Here is a 19187-nt window from a genome sequence, read left to right on the forward strand (position 1 = left end):
CCAAATGGTGAAAAACCTCCATCTCTAAATATTGGAGGTATATTTGAAAAATTTATTCGAAGGTTTTTATAACTAGAGTCCAAACCTTCAACTCTACTCTCAAGTAATTTTCAAATTTCAACGGTATAAAATACCTTGTGTACTCGAGTTTTTGTGCGCACTGAGCTACAGTGATTGCGTTACTGTGTACTTGGCAATGTGCAGTGGTATGGTTTGAGCAATGTAATTATAATTTTAGATTTAAAAATTACCTTTTAAATTTAAAACTAAAGGTCTTTAAACCTACAAATTATGATAAGTTATGGAAGAAAAGCCCTTTACATTTAGAAAAATAATCGTGGTACTTTTATAAATTTCAAATGTAGGTTTTACAATTTTATACTTCACACTAGGATTTGAGCTCACCCGGATAAGAAAAGGTCCTTTCAGAGTGGCATTAACTCGGTTGAAATCAGAGTTAATGCATCGTAGAAAACACTCAGACGGGTTTCTAAGCATGGGACATGGAAAACTAGTAAGTTCAAAAATTGCACAATATTAAGATGTGCCATATAAAGTTAGCAACATAAAACGAATTTAATTACAAACAAATCGTTTGGAAGATGATTGCAAAATTAAATGATTTGCTAATTGAACAAATGTTGGTAAATAGTGAAGTGATTCATACATTGCATGCCACAAAAAGGAGAGGGATCTGGGAATCAAAAATTTGGATGGCTGAGAATAAAACAAAATGAAAAAGGGTCAATATATTCAAATAATTTTAAAAAAGGAAGTGGACCGTCGAGACTCGAGTGACCTTCGACCTATGGGGATTAGATAAATATTACTATTGTGTAGTAAATTAAGTGCTGCATGGGTCGACTTCATCTTGGATTAGAGATATAGTTACATCAATTTTGGTGTATTTGGGGGCTTATATGATTCAAATTATTAGGTAGATCCTCACATCATTGTTGTTGCCTCTTTTATCACATGTTTTAACCTGCCAAACTCTTACCCTATGTCCTTTCCCTTTCGTCCATGCTTCACTTCGTTGGCCTCTTGTTCGCCTACAAATTCCTTCGTCATGCCTACTTCTTCTATTCTAAACACCTCAATCAGATCCCCTAGCAATATAATATCAGGTTTTTTCCAAGCCTGTAGCATAAGAGTATATATATGCATTAGTTTTCTCAAAGGATTTTGTGCATGTGGTGCATGATTTTGATCCATTTTTGCACTACATCTCTAGCATCTGTTACACGATTGAGCTAAGACAGCCACTGGCCTCCACGACACTCTTTGCATCCTCACCTTGTTGTACCTCTATGTTGCGCTTCTACTTGGGCCCCCGCCTCACAACTAGACTGCCTTCAGCGTTGTTGAGCTAATAAAACCAACTCCATGCCTAGTTGCTTCTCCACAGTACCACCACCTACAGACTGGATATCGCTATCTTGTAGGCAGAGCCACAACCTTTTCATGATGCACCTCATCCATGCGATAGAGCCACCTCCCTTCTTCCTCTTTGTCTGCTTTGCATGGCACCACCTTGTGAGGTTGAGCTACTCAACACTTGCTCTGAGCTCCAACATGCTAGCACAACTATGTGCTTTGCATGGTACCACCTTGCGAGGTTGAGCTGCTCGACACTTGCTACTATGAGCTCCAACGTGCTAGCACATCTATGTGCTTTCCTTGCTTGGCTCACAACCTTACTTGCCATGCTCCATCTTCTCCTTCAGCACTACAGACTGTGAGGAGTCGGGACCCCTTCTTAGGTCTTTTTACAGCTCGACCTGCTTAAGGATTATAACTCGTTACCATTTCCCTTAACTAAAATTCAAAGCAACCATCACTAAGGCCTTCTAAGAGCAAGCCAAAAAAGAGCCATCAATGTGTCACGCTCTAAAATCAAGCGACAAAAATTACAAGAAAGGACTCACAAAGTGGAACTCTCAACTTAGAAAATTCAGATATAATCAAGTCTCAATACAATCAAAGCAATGATATACAAATTGTCGGCAGATGCAAAAGAGACACTTAAAGGATAAGCTCACAACAGAGCAAGTGTTGAAGCACTTTTACTAATGACATTAAAAAAGGTAACCTTAAGGTATAAGCCTCCCCTTTGTTCTCTCTCTCCCCTCACTCTCTCTGCCTTCCACCGTTCTCTGTCTCCCCCTCCACCTTTGCCCTCTTGCTCCCCCCCACCACAACCCACTTTCCTCATCCCTATTGCTAAGACACATGCCTCCTTCCTTGCCCTCTGTCTCCTGATGAGATGAGAGAGAGAGAGAGAGAGAGAGAGAGAGAGAGAGAGAGAAATGAAATGAAATGAAATGATATATTAACGTCTTCAAAAGGCCAAAATGACCTATGAGACCAAAAAGGTTACAACAATTGGTGGATCTGATACAATGTCTGTGTAAGAAAAACTAAAAACAACTAACTGAAACTGAAATAACTGTGAGGAAAAGTACGGTACTAGGAGCTCCTAATGGATAACATCTGGGAGGAAAACTCCAGCAACAAAGGTAAGCATCATAGACATCACTATCCAAAGATGTCTCTCATCGGTCGATGGTGGCGGATATCCTCAATGTCCTCCATGGTGAGTACTCTGACTGGACGTCTCCCATGCCGTGCTAGTATGGTCCTGATCCTTTGTTGTAGTCTCCGCCGGTGTCGAGATGGGCCTCTCATCTTGGGGCGCCTGGACCGCCCCAGCTCTATAGCCTGATCAATCAGTGTACCTCTAGTGCGGCTATACTCTCGGGCTAGCTGCAATGCCTGCTGGCCTGACTGCTCAATCTCTGGTCGAAAGAAGTCTGTAATCTGCCTCTGTAGGTGTCTCTCCCTCTCTGATCCCGTCCCTCTCAAGAGTCCCTCTCTATGTCTACGAAGCTCCAGCAAGTATAATCCGAGGCATCTCTAATCCTGGTATCTCATGACTCTAGAAAGTGGTCCGAAACCCTCTCTAAACAAGCAGTGAAAACGGCCTCGTATCTCATAATATACTGGACAGTGACATATGTAATGTAACTCTGTCTCTGGCTCCATCTGGCACAGCTGACAAATCCTAGCCTCAGCTGGTACTCCTCTGAATCTGCCAGTCTTAATCTCAGCTGGTGTGAGGATGTGCGCATATGACCAATAGCACACCGTACCCCATGAGAAAGATGAGTATCCATGTAGCTGGGTCTAATCACAAACCCATCCTGCGTGAGCTGTGGAGAAGATGATCTCTATAGAAAGCCATCTTCGTACCAAGCTCCTATGTCGGCTGTATCCATGTCCTCCTAGTGTCCAACTGAATCAAGTCCTGCCTGATAAGTCTGGTAATCTCTGCCCGTGTGAGAGAGAGGGAGGGTGCATCCCCCCAAGGAGTACTGAAATGGAGGTAGCCTTTCCATACTAAAGCCATGCAACTAGAACCAAGCTGTCATCTGTGCATACCAACATGATTCGTCTCCCTGTGATGCCAACTGTCGTGAAGACTCCAGGGCTAAGCAAGCATATCTGTCTCTAGGGAGAGCCCAAGTGCTATGTATAAAGGAGACTGATCGAGTGAGTGCCTCTACCACCAATGGGGGGGCAGCCATCTCTGCACGGATAATATCATGTGGTACGGAGGCCTTGGCCCTAATCATCCGGGAAATCATAGAAACCAAGGGCCTCTCCATATGTCTCCATCCATCAGTGCTACCAGCTCGGCTGTGGTGATCCATTGAGGGTCCCCATATCTCCACTCCATACAGCATGGCTGAAGTGACCAAAGTGTCGAAGAGCCAGAGCTTTGTTCGAGGTTCCTGAAACTGAACCTGCAAACACATCCTCTCTAGTCTCCCCAATGCTACATAAGCTCTGGTCAATCTGGTCTCCGCTGCTCTCCTCAAGGAAAATAGTGGGCCACTGAAAACCACACCAAGGTAAGTATATGCGTCTGTATACTCCACTGTCTCCTGACCATATGTAAAGGTGGGTCCTGACCTCCTAACCCACTGTGCTGTGGTGTTAAACACCATCACCTTGGTTTTACCAAGGTTAACAGACAATCCACTGTCCTGTGCAAATGTGTGCAATGCATCCAAATGATGCTGCATCCCCTCTGGAGAATCCGAGATCAGCACAATATCATCAGCATACAATGACAGCGGAATCCATGTCCCTGCTAGCTGTGCTCCTCTGTCACCCTCCCGCTCTACATAGTCTGAAACCTCATCCACGTACATCCCAAATAAGGTGGGAGAAAGGGGGCAGCCCTATTTCACCCCAATAGTGGAGTGAACCATCTCAGATATACCCTGAGTAGTACATACCTGTCCCACAACTGTCCTGTATAAAGCCATGATTCCCCAAATCAGCTCTGTGGTGGGCACTCCCATCTCCTGTAGTCTGCGCATCCGTCTGGCTCTCGGTACTGTGTCAAAAGCTTTGCGGAAATCCACAAAGCAACAATAAATCCTCCTGCCATATAATCAGCCCTCCTCAATAATAGCTCTGAGTGTTAAGATATGGTCAAGAGTGGAGAAACCTCTCCTAAACCCTGCTTGCCCTGATGCACGTATGCCCTCTCTCTCTGCCCATCTACTCAACTCCTGCTCAAGAATAGATGCATATAATCTAGCCAATGTGTGACCAATCATGATGGTACGATAATTCCCAGGAAGCATGGGATCCCCTGACTTGAAGATAGGCACAATCGTGGACATATTCCAAGTCTCAGGAAAACCCTCACACATGGCTCGGTTAAACATCATAGCAATAAGCTCTGCAAGCATATCTTTGGCATCAATAAAGTGCTCTGCTACCAAACCATCATGATCATATGCTCTCCCAGTCCTCATTCTGTCAATAGCTTTCCTTACCATCTCAGCAGTAACGAAAGCACATGTCTCTGGGCATGGCTCCTGGGCATGGCTCCGATGGGTCTGGCAGGGGCGGCTGTCCTGCTGCTGCTGTGTACAGGGATGCTGCATACTCACCCCAAATCTCTGTGGAGGTAATGGCTGGTGATGGTGAATGCTCATGGAATAGTCTCCATGCCTCGCTTGAGTCCTGACTCATAAATAACTGATACAAATCCCTCTCTAACTGAGCAAGATAAGCCCTCTTCTTCCGTCGCACTAGGTGCCGGAAGGTAATCTGTGACTGTCTGTGTGAGTGGTAACACCCATGAGCACCTCTCTCTGTAATCTGATCCTCATCTCTCTGCACTCATCATACCAACTGTTCTGGGGCATGTTCCCAGATCGTCTCCGTGTAGGCTGACTATGGGGATATGCCTCTGATGCTGTAGCATGAAGCGTATCTATCAATATCTGAGTGAGCTCATCTAATGGCCGTCCCGGCTCCTCGGCACATAAGCGTCTGTATATCTCATCCATGTACACGGTGTCAGTCTCCCTCGTAAAGGTATAACGAGTGTGTGTGGAGACCTGTCCCAATGGAGCGGTGCTGAACTGAAATGTGAGAGTGAAGGACAAGATAGCATGATCCACTGCTATTCCAACTGGCCTAGTGCCTACCATAAAATCCTAAAAAGAGGGAATGAGACTGGGCTGAGCCATAACATAGTCCACTGTATGAGCACCATGCCTATGTGGAAAGCAAGTGAAACCGCCCGATGTCGAGAATCTCTGAAGAGGCCATCCAGGATGGCCAATCCATCTGCAGTCCCCATGTCTATCAAATACCGCCCATACACTGTATGTTCCTCATCCTGTGAGAGTCTAGATAGGCCCATATCCCTAACATCAAGCTCCCTCAACATCTCCTCTGAGGTATCATAAAATACTGTCTGGTTGTGGGCGGTCCTGGCATTGAAGTCCCCCAGGAGAATGATGTCACCATCCCTGGAGAACTCCCAAATGTCATCATCCAAAATAGAAAAGGGAGACTGCCCGCTAGGTGATGCATACACTGATGTACTAGGAGCAAAATAGCATATAGCAATGTAGAGATATCTGCCCGTCTCTACCCTCAGTCTAACCCACATGTACCTAGCCTGCTCATCTCTGCGGACTATATGTATCAGTGGCTGTAGCTCCTCTCTAAACAATACTGCCACTCCTCCTGAGCCCCGTCCTCTATGCTCTGAACGAGTCTCCTGTCTAAGCTGTCTCCCATCGGTATCCACTAACATGTGGCATGGACTGTCCAGGAGCCTGATGCGTCTCACAGTAGAAGATGATGTCCCTCCCAGTGAAACTATCCTCAAAAGCCCCTATATCAAGACGTAGAGATCCATTACAATTCCAAGTAGCAACTTTGAGTGTAGTCCCATAGGTCTCGCGCCGTCATGAAGAGCGCCTCTCCATAATCACCACTCTACCATCTCTATAGAAGGCCACTTTCCCTTTCTCTCGGGCTGCCCTTATCTTTGGCATAACTTCTTTCATGTGGGCAAGTTGCGAGAGTGTGAGGTCATCCCCAAGAAATATTTCCGTCTTCTTGTGTGTAGGACGTCTCTTCAAGAAGTCCTTCTTCGCTTCCATGGAGGGGAAACGAATGATAAGTGCTCTCTCCTTAGAAGATTCGCCACCACTACCTTCTCTCTTCTTTCCCACTCTCCATGTCTTTGTGTGCGTGGCTTCAATGCCCATCATAGAGAAGAGCTCCTTGGTTTCCCCTTCCGCATCATCATGGTCTTTTAGACCGGACACTCGTACATGTAAGGCCCGGGTCTTCCTCCTTTGCTCCTCTTCAAGGGTCATGTTGATGATGGTGGGAGTGGGGATGGGTGGCGATTCTTTACCTTTCACTTTCTTGGCGACCTTGATCCATTTCTCCGCCTCGTCCATCTTCTTTTGTGTCTTTGTGATCACCTCCACCCATGAAGATGTCTTCTCTTTATGTTTCTCCTCTTCCTCTCGAATGATCCTCATTTGCTCCTTGATGGTATTCAGCTCTTCAAGAAAGGAGGGCTGAAATTTTCCATCCTCAAGATTGCTTTTTGAAGTGGCTGCCAACTCCTTTTTTGAGGGCTGAGATTTCAGCCGCTTGACTCTTAGCATGCAATTTGGCCTCCAGTAGTTCCTCCTTTAAAGCTGAAATCTCAGCCTCTTGCTTGGAAGATCTCTCTTCGAGCTCTTGGATTTTTTCAAATCCTTTCTCGAGTTTGGAGAGGCGGTTTATGATTGTGGTGACGGAAGAGTCGACCATCTTCTTGTTTTCTTTGATAATTGTGCCGAGCTTGTCCTCCATCTTCACGAGCTCCTCTTTAAACCCGGTCTTGGTCATGACTTTTTGCAAATTCCCACAGCCAATGGACTGAAAATTAATCCATGACATAGGAGCAAAACAGCAGCAACAGGGGGGGTTCAAGTCATGTAGGGAAAAGGGGAAAGAGAGGAGAAGAGAGTTATGTTGCTGCCTTGAGGGGCCTGAGGAAGGGTGGGTGGGAATGGGGAGGCGAACAGCAAAGAGGGTAGGGAAGGGGGGCACAGGGCGGCAAAACCGAAAACAAAAACAGGGCAGGGCGGCAAAAGCGAAGGCGAAGGGGGGGGGGGGGAGGCGGGCAGCGAACAGCGAAGAGGGCAGCGAAGGGGGGCACAGGGCGACAAAAGTGAAAATGAAAACAGGGCAGGGCGGCAAAAGCGAAGGCGAAGGGGGGGGGTGCGCAGGTGGGCAGCGAAGAGAGAGAGAGGGGGAGGGCGGCGCAGGGGCGAAGGGGGGCAGGGCGGCAAAAGCGAAGCGAAGGGCGGGGGGGCACAGGCAGGCAGCGAAGAGAGACAGAGGGGGAGGGCAGCGCAGGGGCGAAGGGGGGCAAGGCGGCAAAAGCAAAGCGAAGGGCGGGGGGGGAGGGGGGGCCAGGTGAACAGAGAGATTAATAGGAGCCCCATGCATGTTGGTAATCAGAGAGATTAATAGGAGCCCCATGCATGTTGGTAATCAGAGAGAATCGTTGCGTTGATTTTTGTGCGATGGTGATAGATAAAATCTGGATGTACACAACCGCTACATGTGAACGCGCATGCACACACACGAAGACACATGACCGTTCACATCACTACAGAACAGTTTGGTGAGGCTCGCTAACTGGTATAGGGCCTCTTTATAGAGCGAGAGAGAGAGAGAGAGAGAGAGAGAGAGAGAGAGAGAGGAGAGAGAGAGAGAGAGAGAGAGAGAGAGAGAGAGAGAGAGAGAGAGAGAGAGAGAGAGAGAGAGAGAGAGAGAGAGAGGTATCTAGATAATAGAAAAAGGTACAAGGTACAAATCTGAAAAGCTAAAAATTGAAAAGCTAAGGATCCGTATCATCTGGGAATACCATGATCTCCTATCTCCACTCTTTGCCGGCTGCCTGGATGCCTCAAAAGCTCTATGTGAGAGTCGATGTGATGGCATATCTCTGATCCTCTGTATGAAGCAAATCGTCTGGAAGAGGGCCTCTACTAGCATAGGAGGTGTAGCAAGCTCCGCCCGAACAATGTCATGTGGGACGGAGGGTTTGCTCTGCGGATCATTTGTGAGAAATGAGAATCTGAGGCTTCTCTATCTGAGACCATGTGGAGGTGGCAAGCCCAGGTGCCCATACTGCTGTAGCATACATCAAAGTAGGGGTGACTAGTGTGTCAAGCAACCACCTCTTCGTACGGGGCTCCTGGAAGTGTGCCTAGTGACATTGTCTCTCTAGCATGGCCAGAGCTGCATACCCTCATGTGAGTCTATCCCTGGCTGCATGTGCCATAGTAAATCTTCCTGGCGGAGTCGCAAATGTAATCCCCAAGTACACATATGAGTCTACCACCTCTACCACCTCTACCTATCCTCCTGCTAGTGTGAAGATGGCCTGTCTCATCGAACCGGCCCTGAGGTGTGGAAAATCATGACCTTGGTTTTCCCAAGGTTCAGTGTAAGTCCCCTCTCTGTGCAGAAGTCCCCTCTATATGCGGAAGTCATCAAGTGCATGGAGATGATGCGGTAAGTCCCCTCTATGTGCAGAAGTCATCGGGAGATGATTGATGCTGTAGTCCCATCTGCGACTCAGAGACCAAAATAATATCATCTGCATATAGCATAATGTGGATTGTGGTACCTGAGATGTCTACCTTGTCCCCACCACCATGAATAATGAAGTCAGTCACCTCATCGATGTATAGCCCAAATAGTGTAGGAGAGAGTGGGCATCCTTGCTTCACACCTATGGTGCTAGCAATAACATCAGATAGCCCCCCCGGGGCATCGTATACGCCCGAGGACGTGCTCATATAAAGCATAGATGTCCCAAACCATCTCTAATGATATCCCTAATGACTAGAGGTGCTAGAAGAATCTCTCTCATGGCACCGTGTCAAATGCTTTGCAGAAATCCACAAAGCCGCAATATAATCTCCTCTCCCGTGCCCTAGCCTGATCGATCAAACATCTCAGAGTTAATATATGGTCAATAGTGAAGAAAGCTCGTCGGAATCCAGCTTGTCCTGGTGCTCTCAGTCCCTCCTTCTCTGCATATGAGCTCAACTCTGCCTCGAGCACTGCGCCATAAAGTTTGGCCAATGTATGACCAATCATGATAGTCATGTAGTTGTTGGGGTCTAGCATGTCTCCCGCTTTGTGGAGAGGCATGATGGTGTGCATAGTCCACTCAGCTGGTAGGCCCTCCACTAGTTTCCTATTAAAGAGGTGAGCAACAAAGGGTGCCAGTGTGTCAACTGCATAAATAAGGTGCTCACTCTGTATACCTGTGTGGTCAATCGATCTCCCATGCTGTAACCGGCGGCGGATAGCTCTCTCTACCATCGAGGCGGTAATGAAAGTAGAGGTGGTAGGGCGAGGCTCCTTTGGTTATGGTATGGGCGGTTGCTGAGGGGAGAGAGAGAGAGAGAGAGAGAGAGAGAGAGAGAGAGAGAGAGAGAGAGGTCTTCCTGTAGTAGGTGTGCGAGCAAACCACTAATACATATCAGTAATCATATCACAACTCCTGTAGATACACATGCAAGAACGGAAAGGCTTGTCAAAGCATGCACACTTACTAAAAGATAACATAGATTGCACATGTCACATCTTTACAAACATTCTCCTTTCAAATGCTTACTTCATTGATACATAGATATCTATGAATGTAGTCTCTGGAATTTGTAGGCTGTTGTATCAATAGCTTGTTCTCTACCTTTTGGACATAAATTAAATTTACATTCTTCTGTATACCATTTGCAATACCTCTTTGTAGACAACATTGGTTATGAAGACTTTGTGCTATTTAGACTCCTTTCCATGGAAATAAAGAAATAAGCATGTTGAACATAATCAAACATCATCTCTTCCATTAGCAAACCATTGTTTACAGTAGCAACACTTGATCTATTAAGGAATAGGCAACCCTTCAAAATCATGTAGCCATTTTTCATATCGTTGTGTAAGAGGTCGTGCATGTGCAACAGAGCTTGATTCTTCGCTATAGAATGACAAACACTAACATCAACACACCCTCTCTGCTGCAAGGCATGAAAAAAATCATCTAAAAGTTTGGTAGAGAATTTATTCCAAAGCTTTCTCGGAGATATAGGCTCACAAAAAACCATTGTAATATGACAACTAGTTGACGTAGTTGGAATCCTAATTTCTGAAATGTAGCTTCTTGAAGACCCATATACCAAAACAAGGATACAAATGTCCATTCACTGTTTGTACATCCTCAAAATATTTACAACCTTTGTACACTGTGAGTAATATACGTAGGTAATATTTCTCACCTGCACTCGGGTTAACAAGCTCACCCTAACCCTCCTTAAAACACATCCAAAAAGAGATTACCTAGTGAACTGCAAACTGTCGTGAGGAAGATCTTTCCAATGGCCTTGCTCGTACCCTTGAGGTCTCCATGCTCTACAACTCCTTGAGAAAGAATTCCACCGCGCCTCCTGCGAGCGTTGTCACACCGCCGCGTTGCACTACGGGTACTCGTCCCTCCTCTCCTCTCACTTCACTCACACATACTCACTAGCATGCATTAGGGAGAGAGATTAGCAAGAGCCAGACTCAATTGCATAATGCGAGAGTATATTGTATTATGAGAGATATTCACTTATATACATGGCCATAAGTGTTCATGCTCACTTAAACTGTGGCCGATCGGGCACTTTAGGCTCATAAGAGACCTAATGCTATTACAATGACTACTCTCATAATATATACATGAAGTACATCACTTAGGACTTCATCCTTGCTTGCTACCACACACACTTGAAGCGGGAATCGCCATAAATACTCTGTCATACCATTACGGGCGCCCGTCCAAGTTGTAGCTTTGGACACTATTGTTTCATATCTTGAATGTATAATAACCCTTTGGTGTATCTAACATGACTCCTTGATATAAGATAATGGCGGTAGATCTTGTTAACCCTTAAATTTCACTAACATCCCCCCCTTCCTGATGGCGATTGCGTTGAAGACCTTTGTGTGGGGAGGAGAATGAACAAGTTTTGTCGATGGCTTTGATGTGGAGTGACGTTCAATGGTCTTTGTTCCTCCGAAAGGCATAAGAAAAGCTAGTTAATTGAGGTCTGTTTAGAAACCCGTGAATCCTTACAGTCCTATTCTATGTAGCTCTTAATGTCTTAGTATACTCATGGTTAGCCTTTAAAGGTGCAAGGGCTGAAGCTATGCTAGCTTCACCCCATGTGAGAGAAGAGCACTCCTCCAAATGAGGATTTGAGAGACTACTTTAATGTTTCACGTGCTTTTTCTACTGCATAATTTTTGCCATCTTCCTCCGATGACTCTTCTTGGCCCTAATGGATTAAGTTCTGTAAAGAGTACATCTTTCTCTTGAAAGGGAAAGCGATACTCCTCTGGTTTTTTTTTTGTTGTTTTTTTAGGTTTGACATTATGAGGTTCAATCACAACCAGTGATCCTGTATGACACTTAACAATGCTTAGCATGCTCTCCTGAGCTTTCTTTTTGCGTTCCGCATATGTCATGTGATTATGATTTTCAACTTGGGGTGGTCAGGCGGGTTCTAGTTTCTTGATTAGTTTGTGAGGTGCACTTAGTAACGAATTAGAACTTGTTTCATCCTCACTAAGTAACGTACTAGAACTTGTTTCTTCTTCAGAATTTCCTTCGTTAGGGATTCATTATGTTTGCCTATGCGACAAGAACAAACTTTCTTTCGGGCTTTTGAATCATGTGTCACACATGTGGGTTTTGTGGTTTGAAGGTTTGCCTTTGAGTTGTTGGATCATGCAGAGCTTTTTGTTCTTTTGGAGCTGGTTCCTCCACAGGTTCCTTTCCTGTGTCCTTTATTTCAACCTTGGTTTCGACAGTTTGTTGCCCCTTGTTTTTCTTGGGTTTAGAAGGTTTTGCATCCTTTTATGGTTTTTGTTTTAAAACATCCTCCTTTACCCATTTTGAAGTGTATTCTTTTGCATTCTTTTTTACTGTTTCTTGTGCCTTGGCTTGTAAGCGTGTAAGCACATTCAAGGGCACCGTGGACAATTGCTCATTTTGCACACTCAAGATGTTAATCCTTTTTTACTGTTTCTTGTGCCTTGGCTTGTAAGCGTGTATACACATTCAAGGGTACCGTCGTGGACAATTTCTCATTTTGCACACTCAAGATGTTAATAGTTGTATTCTGCGAGGCCGGTTGCACTAAAGCGACTTGCCTTGGTCAATCTTGGAATATGTGATAGATGCCACATTGTTCACATATGGACTACAAAGTGTCAGCAGTGATTGTGGGCATGGAAGTATTTCAAACCGTGCAGTCTGCTACTTTGAATGGTCCACGAGACAATAGAAACATTGAAGTGTTTGTTTAACTACTTCTCGAGGAGTGTCTATCCTTTGAACTATGTTCGTTTGGGGTACGAGAGATTTAGGTTTTGAGGTAACTGTAGGTGTATTAGGACATTGGGGTGTGTCATGACCAAAGGCTTTGCAATGTACGTAGTACAAAAAGATAGGCTTATTTTACGCACATTGGGGATTGAGATGGATGTAGTGATGGCAATGAACACAAGGCATATCACCCATCACTTTGAGAGGCATTTATGATATTTGGTTGTGAGAGGGCTCTTCCTCTCTTTGAGATTCTGGTTCAAAGCTTTTAAGCAAGGTTGTATAGAATTTAGGGAATGACAATTCCGAGATTATTTTTCCTTATCCACCATTGCTTCACTTGGTTTAGATGAGGAACGGCACATTTACTCTTTCGAAAGTTTTATATGTGCCAGGCATTAAGAAGAACTTGCTGTCAGTTTCAGCTTTAGCCTTGTTAGGCTTGATGGTGAAATTTGTGGATGACATTTGTAAAGTTCAGGATACAAATGATGGTTATTCTATCATTCCCTCAGGTACTTTGTTTCATGGCCTATACAAGATGGATGTATTTGAGAAGTTGCAGCAGCATGATGCTTGCTCAGTCTCTACGACTCGTGCTATGAGTGATGCAGAATTATGGCATGCACGATTTGGCCATCTGAATTATGGCAATTTGTTACGCCTTCAAAGGCATGATATGGTGTCTGAGTTGCCAATTCTTGAGACCCCTATGAGACATGTATGTGAGGGGTGTATTCTTGGTAAAATGCATCGGGCATCATTTCCAAAGGATGGATCTATGAGAGCTATTAAGAAATTACAGCTTATACATAGTGATGTATGTGGTCCTATGAGAACACCATCTATTGGGGGATATCTCTACTTCGTCACTTTTATTATGATGAATACTCCAGATATAGCTAGGTGTATCCATTAAAGTAGAAGTCAGAGGTTTTTATGTGCTTTAGGCAGTTTGTATCCATGGCTGAAAATGTATGTGAATGTAAAATTGGCACCCTTCGTTCAGATCGAGGGGGGAGTATATGTCCAAGGAATTTCATGCATATATGGCTGAAAAAGGCATAAGGCATCAATGTATAGTACCATACACACCTCAACAAAATGGTGTGGTTGAGAGAAAGAACGGGTCTCTTATGGAGATGGCACGATGTATGGTGAAAGCCCAAGATTTACCTCATGGTTTTTGGTTAGAGGCAACTATGTGCGTAAACTATGTGTTAAAAACGAATGCCCTACCAAGGCCTTGCAGTCTAAAACTCCTTATGAAGTTGGCATGGTAGGAAGACTTATGTGGCTCATTTGCATGTTTTTGGTTGTCTTGATTATGCTCTTGTGCCTGAGCAACAACATAATAAGCTTGATGATAAGGGAGTTAAATGCATATTTGTGGGATATCGTTCATAATGCAAGGGATATAGACTCTACCATCCGGTCTCAAAGCAGATTTTGGTAAGTAAAGATGTTTTTGTCGAAAACTCAGTTCAACCCATGCGTTCATGGGCAAAAACAGCAGAATGTATGCTCACATGACATGTTTGATTCGCTCCTATCTTTGTTTAATGGAGGGCAGCCATATGTAGAGCAATTGAATGCTCAACCAAGTGCTCAACCAAGTGCTGAAATTCAGCCTTTGTTGTAGGTGCAAAATCAGCTTGCAAATCAGCCTTTGATGAGGAAAGTATTGAGGATGTAGTGGATGAGGAGAGAGCAGCCATAGAAGAATCTAGGCGTATGCCAAAATGGCTTGTGCAGACATTGAGGGGGATAGCAAGTTGGCAGCTCCTTTACCTAGCAAAACCTGTGCAGGTTCTCATTATGTAGATTATTCTCATGTGGATCATGTTCTCATTTCTACTTTATGTAATGAGGAGGAACCTATTTCCTTTGAGGACGCACATGATGATGATCATTGGATGCATGCTATGCAGGATGAGTATAACTCTATACTCAAGAATGACATCTGGTATTTGACAGATCTACCTCATGGCAAGAAGGCCATTGGTACTAAGTGGGTTTACAAGTTAAAACGCAAAGCAGATGGTAGCATTGATCGCGCGCTCGCTACAAGGCCAGTCTTGTTGCAAAGGGCTATGCCCAGAAAAAGGGAATTGATTATGATGAGACCATTACGCCCACATCACGTATGACTACCATTAGGTGTCTCATTGCACCCACATCTTGTATGACTACCATTAGGTGTCTCATTGCTTTGGTAGCACATCATGGGTGGAATGTACATCAGTTGGACATTAAGGCTGCATTCTTGAATGGTGATTTACATGAGGAGGTGTATGTATTGCAACCTCCTCGTTTTGATGTGAAAGGAGAAGAGTCTAAAGTATGTAGGTTGTAAAAGGATCTTTATGGCCTTAAGCAGGATCCTAGAGCATGGTATGAGAAGATTCATGCATACTTGGTTGCAAATGATTTTTGCAACAGTCCAACATAGAGTACCCTCTATGTGAAGAGGAGTAAGGATACATTTTTGGTCATCGTTGTATAGGTTGATGACATGCTGCTCCACGAGACCTGATATAGATTAGGTTCCAGTCTTTAAGGCTGATTTGCAATCATCGTTTGAGATGTAAGATTTGGGGCCCTTGCATTATTATTTGGGGATTCAGTTTATGCAACGCAATGATGGCATTGTTATGCTGCAGTCTAAATATATACAGAAGCTATTGAAGAGGTTTAATCTTGAAGACTGTAAACCTATGGCTACACCTATGGAGATAGGTACTCGACTTAGTCTTCAAGATGTAGGAGACTCTTTTGATGCTAGTTTGTATCAGCTGGTTGTTGGATCCCTTATTTTTATGTATGCAACACAAGGCGAGATATACAGTATGCGGTCTCATAGTTGAGCAGATTTATGCATAGCCCAAGTACGAAGCATTGGCAGGCTGTCAAATGTTATGACACATGAGTGTCCTCTAGTGGGTTTTGCTTTCACCTTGGTGATTCATGTATATCATGGCTCAGCACAATAAGCAACCTACAGTGGCCACTTCCAGCTGTGAAGTTGAGTATAGGGCAGCTTTTACAACTATAGTTGAGTGCGTGTGGCTCAGACGTCTTATGGCTGATTTGGGTGTTGGACAGTAGCACTACGATTTTTAACCGATAGCTAGAGCGCATTAGCAATTGTGAGGAACCCAGTGTTTCATGCTCGCACTAAGCACATTAAGGTGCGTTACCACTTTGTCAGGAAAAGACTCTCTGTTAGCAGAGATCAGCTTGGTCTATGTGCCTACACGACAACATGGCAGATTTATTCACGAAGGCTCTTCCTCGTGAAAAGTTCGAAGCTTTTCGTAAAGCTTTGGGCTTACTGCCTTTTCAGGATTGATCGGCCATGCCCTGTACATGTTCACATTATCACTCCAGGGGGGATTTGTAGCATTATATAGTAATGATGTGTGTGAACACACTTAGGACCTTCCGGGGCCCTTTTTTCCTCACTAGGAGGTTTTTTCCCCGTGCATATGTACACCCTCTTATCTACTCATTTTGGGGTCTGTACTTATCTTTTGTATCTGGCACACATTTATTCATTCTAATCTAGTGAGTTTGTGTGCTCTCAAGCTTCTCTATCTTGTGTGTGTGCATTGTTGCAACCCTAATTCCAACAGAAAAGGTCTAAGACCAGAATTACCAACCCAACCTTTTGGTTCTAGGCTGACTAACACTATGATCGGTGGAACAACCCCTAGGGTTAGGAGAGATAAGGAAATAGTGGCTAGGACAAGTCAAGTATTCCTCCCTACATCAGAGGAAATAGAAATTGACTTGAAGAGGGTTGAGGCAGAGCAACAACTGCGATTATTGAGCTTAAGGAATTAAGAGCTCAATACTCGAAGAACAAGGGATGAATAGAAGGAAAGGGAGAATGTAAATCCCTTTCAATCATGTGGCAAGGAACTAGAAACATCTAGAAACACCACTGATAGTATGGGAATGGGTATGACTGAAGGAGCAATCCCAAATCTAGAACCCATCAATGAAGAGCCAAGGGCGGAGGAAGGCTTTAATACACAAAACGAAGGGGACCACTTACCTAGGAAATCTGGAGAGGGTGAGGATTGCCTTTATACAAGGGAAGATATAGAACAAATAATCAATGATCCCACATTCTTGCAGGGCATGGAGCTCTTAATCCAATAGAGACGGGTTGAGGCTACTAATAATGAGCTAGGCCATGAGGAGTTGGCCGGACCTAGCCATAGACCTGAATTGCCTAGAAGAGCAAATGTAGGAAGATGAAGAGGTCTAGGTAGGGGGGGGAGTAGCTCCTCAAAGACCAGTTGTGGATATAAATGTAGATCTTAATGTGGTCATAAGGGCTGATCTTTTGAATATGGCCCGTAGAAATGGGCTGAGTAATGGTTAGGGAGCTAGGCCGAGGCTCTAGAATCTAGACCATCCCAAATGAAGCCACATATCATTTCCAAACTTGTACAAAATTTCTCGGGGGATGGGGACCCAATCCAAAATTTTGAGATCTTTGAGTCAACCTACAAACCTGTGGGCTAGTGAGTGATGTGACCATGATCCATGCCTTCTCGTTGGCCCTAGAAGGAAAGGCTCATCAATGGTATCAAACCCTAAAGCTAGAGGATAAAGTCAACTTCACTAGGCTTAAGAATGTGTTCATACCAAGATTTTCTCGAAGTGGTGATAGATGGAGTCCTGTGGCTTAGCTTCACAATATTAAGCAAAAGGAAAATGAGTCGGTGTGCGAGACTATGTATCTCAGCTCAAGCACTTGAATTCAAGATGTAATCTGTAAGAGAGGCTAATTTTCAGCTATTGCCTTGCTTTCGGAGAGGAGTCCGCCGAGATCATAAAATGCATAATTATCTAGTATTAGCCTGACTGGCTACTTTAGATACATGTTGTAAGCTGGCAATAGAATATGAAGACAACATGCTTGAATTACCACAACCTGAGGATGCTAAGGCAGCTTCAATAGCAACAACATCATGAGTCTCAAGTCACTAGGACACATGAGCCCAGAGTAAGCAAGTTGGAAACATGACTATTGACGAGCTCAGTAATGCCAACCTGGATAAAATAAAAGTCAAGGATGGAGGAGAAGCATCAAGGCATGCTCATCTCTACCCCTAGAGAGATCGGGTTGTAGAATGAATCACACCACTATACTGAATGCCCTCAATTAAGAGTAAGGTAGTTACTTTATTGTGCTCATTGTGTGAGATTAGAGAACCATGACACTTCCATGTGTAGGTATCTGAGGTTCCAGCCGGGTAGCACAACTGCCGGCACCCAGAGTGCCACTAGCGTTACCAGCACCACCAATGCACCACAGCGGCTAAAGGGCAGTCAAGTCCATCCTACTTACCAAGAGGGATGTTCCGAATATAGGATATGTCGTATTTGCCGCCACCTATTCTACCACCACAGCCACCACAGGCTAAAATCAATCAAGTGTTAATTGAGGAGCCCTCAAACGAGGGTGAAGTCATGCGTGAGGTAGAAATCAATAATGACTACTATGAGGAGGCCGCGGAGATTGCGCCAGAGTTTTATGCTTTATAGAATAATATGCATGTACCAGTGTTCCAAACCACGGTACAATGGAAAGGCAAAGGCATAAACGCAACTAAGAGAAGGGGGCCTCTACAATGTTGTGGTTGTGGTGGACCTCATCGAATAGTAGAATCTCCTAATAAGAATGTGGTTCATGTGCACCAGCCAATGGCAGCACAGCCTAATGACATGCCAACACTTACTTGTGTTAAGGGGTAGATCATTTGATTAAAGACTATCCATATCGCGCCAATGGTTCTACTTCTACTTCTAACCATGCTACTATCAGGACTATAAGTGTGCAACCTAGTAACATCATGCCACTAAATGTCCTGACACGAGCACAAGCAAAACAAGGGGACAAAGGGAAAAACCCAGTAGGTGTGTTACAACCTCTAAAACCGGGAGAAGGAGTACAGTGAAAAAGTAGGCAAAGGTGACACCATGGTCACAATCTAGGATGGATCTGAAGAAGATACCATTGACACCGTCCCAACTGAGTTAGTGTAGTGGTCAAAGCTTGTGACTTGTAACGTCTAGGTTATGAGTTCAAGTCCCACTAGGCTCTCTCATGTTATAAAGGGACACCTATGCTCGCTTGATGTGTTTGGTTGCTCGGGCTCTTGCCCCTTGAACACTCGAGTGACTCCTCCTTCTCGGGTGGTGGATCACCCGAGATAGGAGGATCCATACGAGACCCCTCCGCTGTTCCAGCGCTCGACTCATCGCGGTGGTCATGGGGGATGCCTAATTTGTGGCTCTTGCCCGATGGTGCGTGGCCCTTGCCCGACCATGATAATTGGCTAATTGTTGGAAGGGGAAATCGGCTCCACCAACTTGAGTGGGCCTCGGGTGTGTACGA

The sequence above is a fragment of the Cibotium barometz genome, chromosome 11, assembly GCF_041138505.1.
Source record: "Cibotium barometz isolate CiBa-2024 chromosome 11, ASM4113850v1, whole genome shotgun sequence".
Lineage (NCBI taxonomy): Eukaryota > Viridiplantae > Streptophyta > Polypodiopsida > Cyatheales > Cibotiaceae > Cibotium > Cibotium barometz.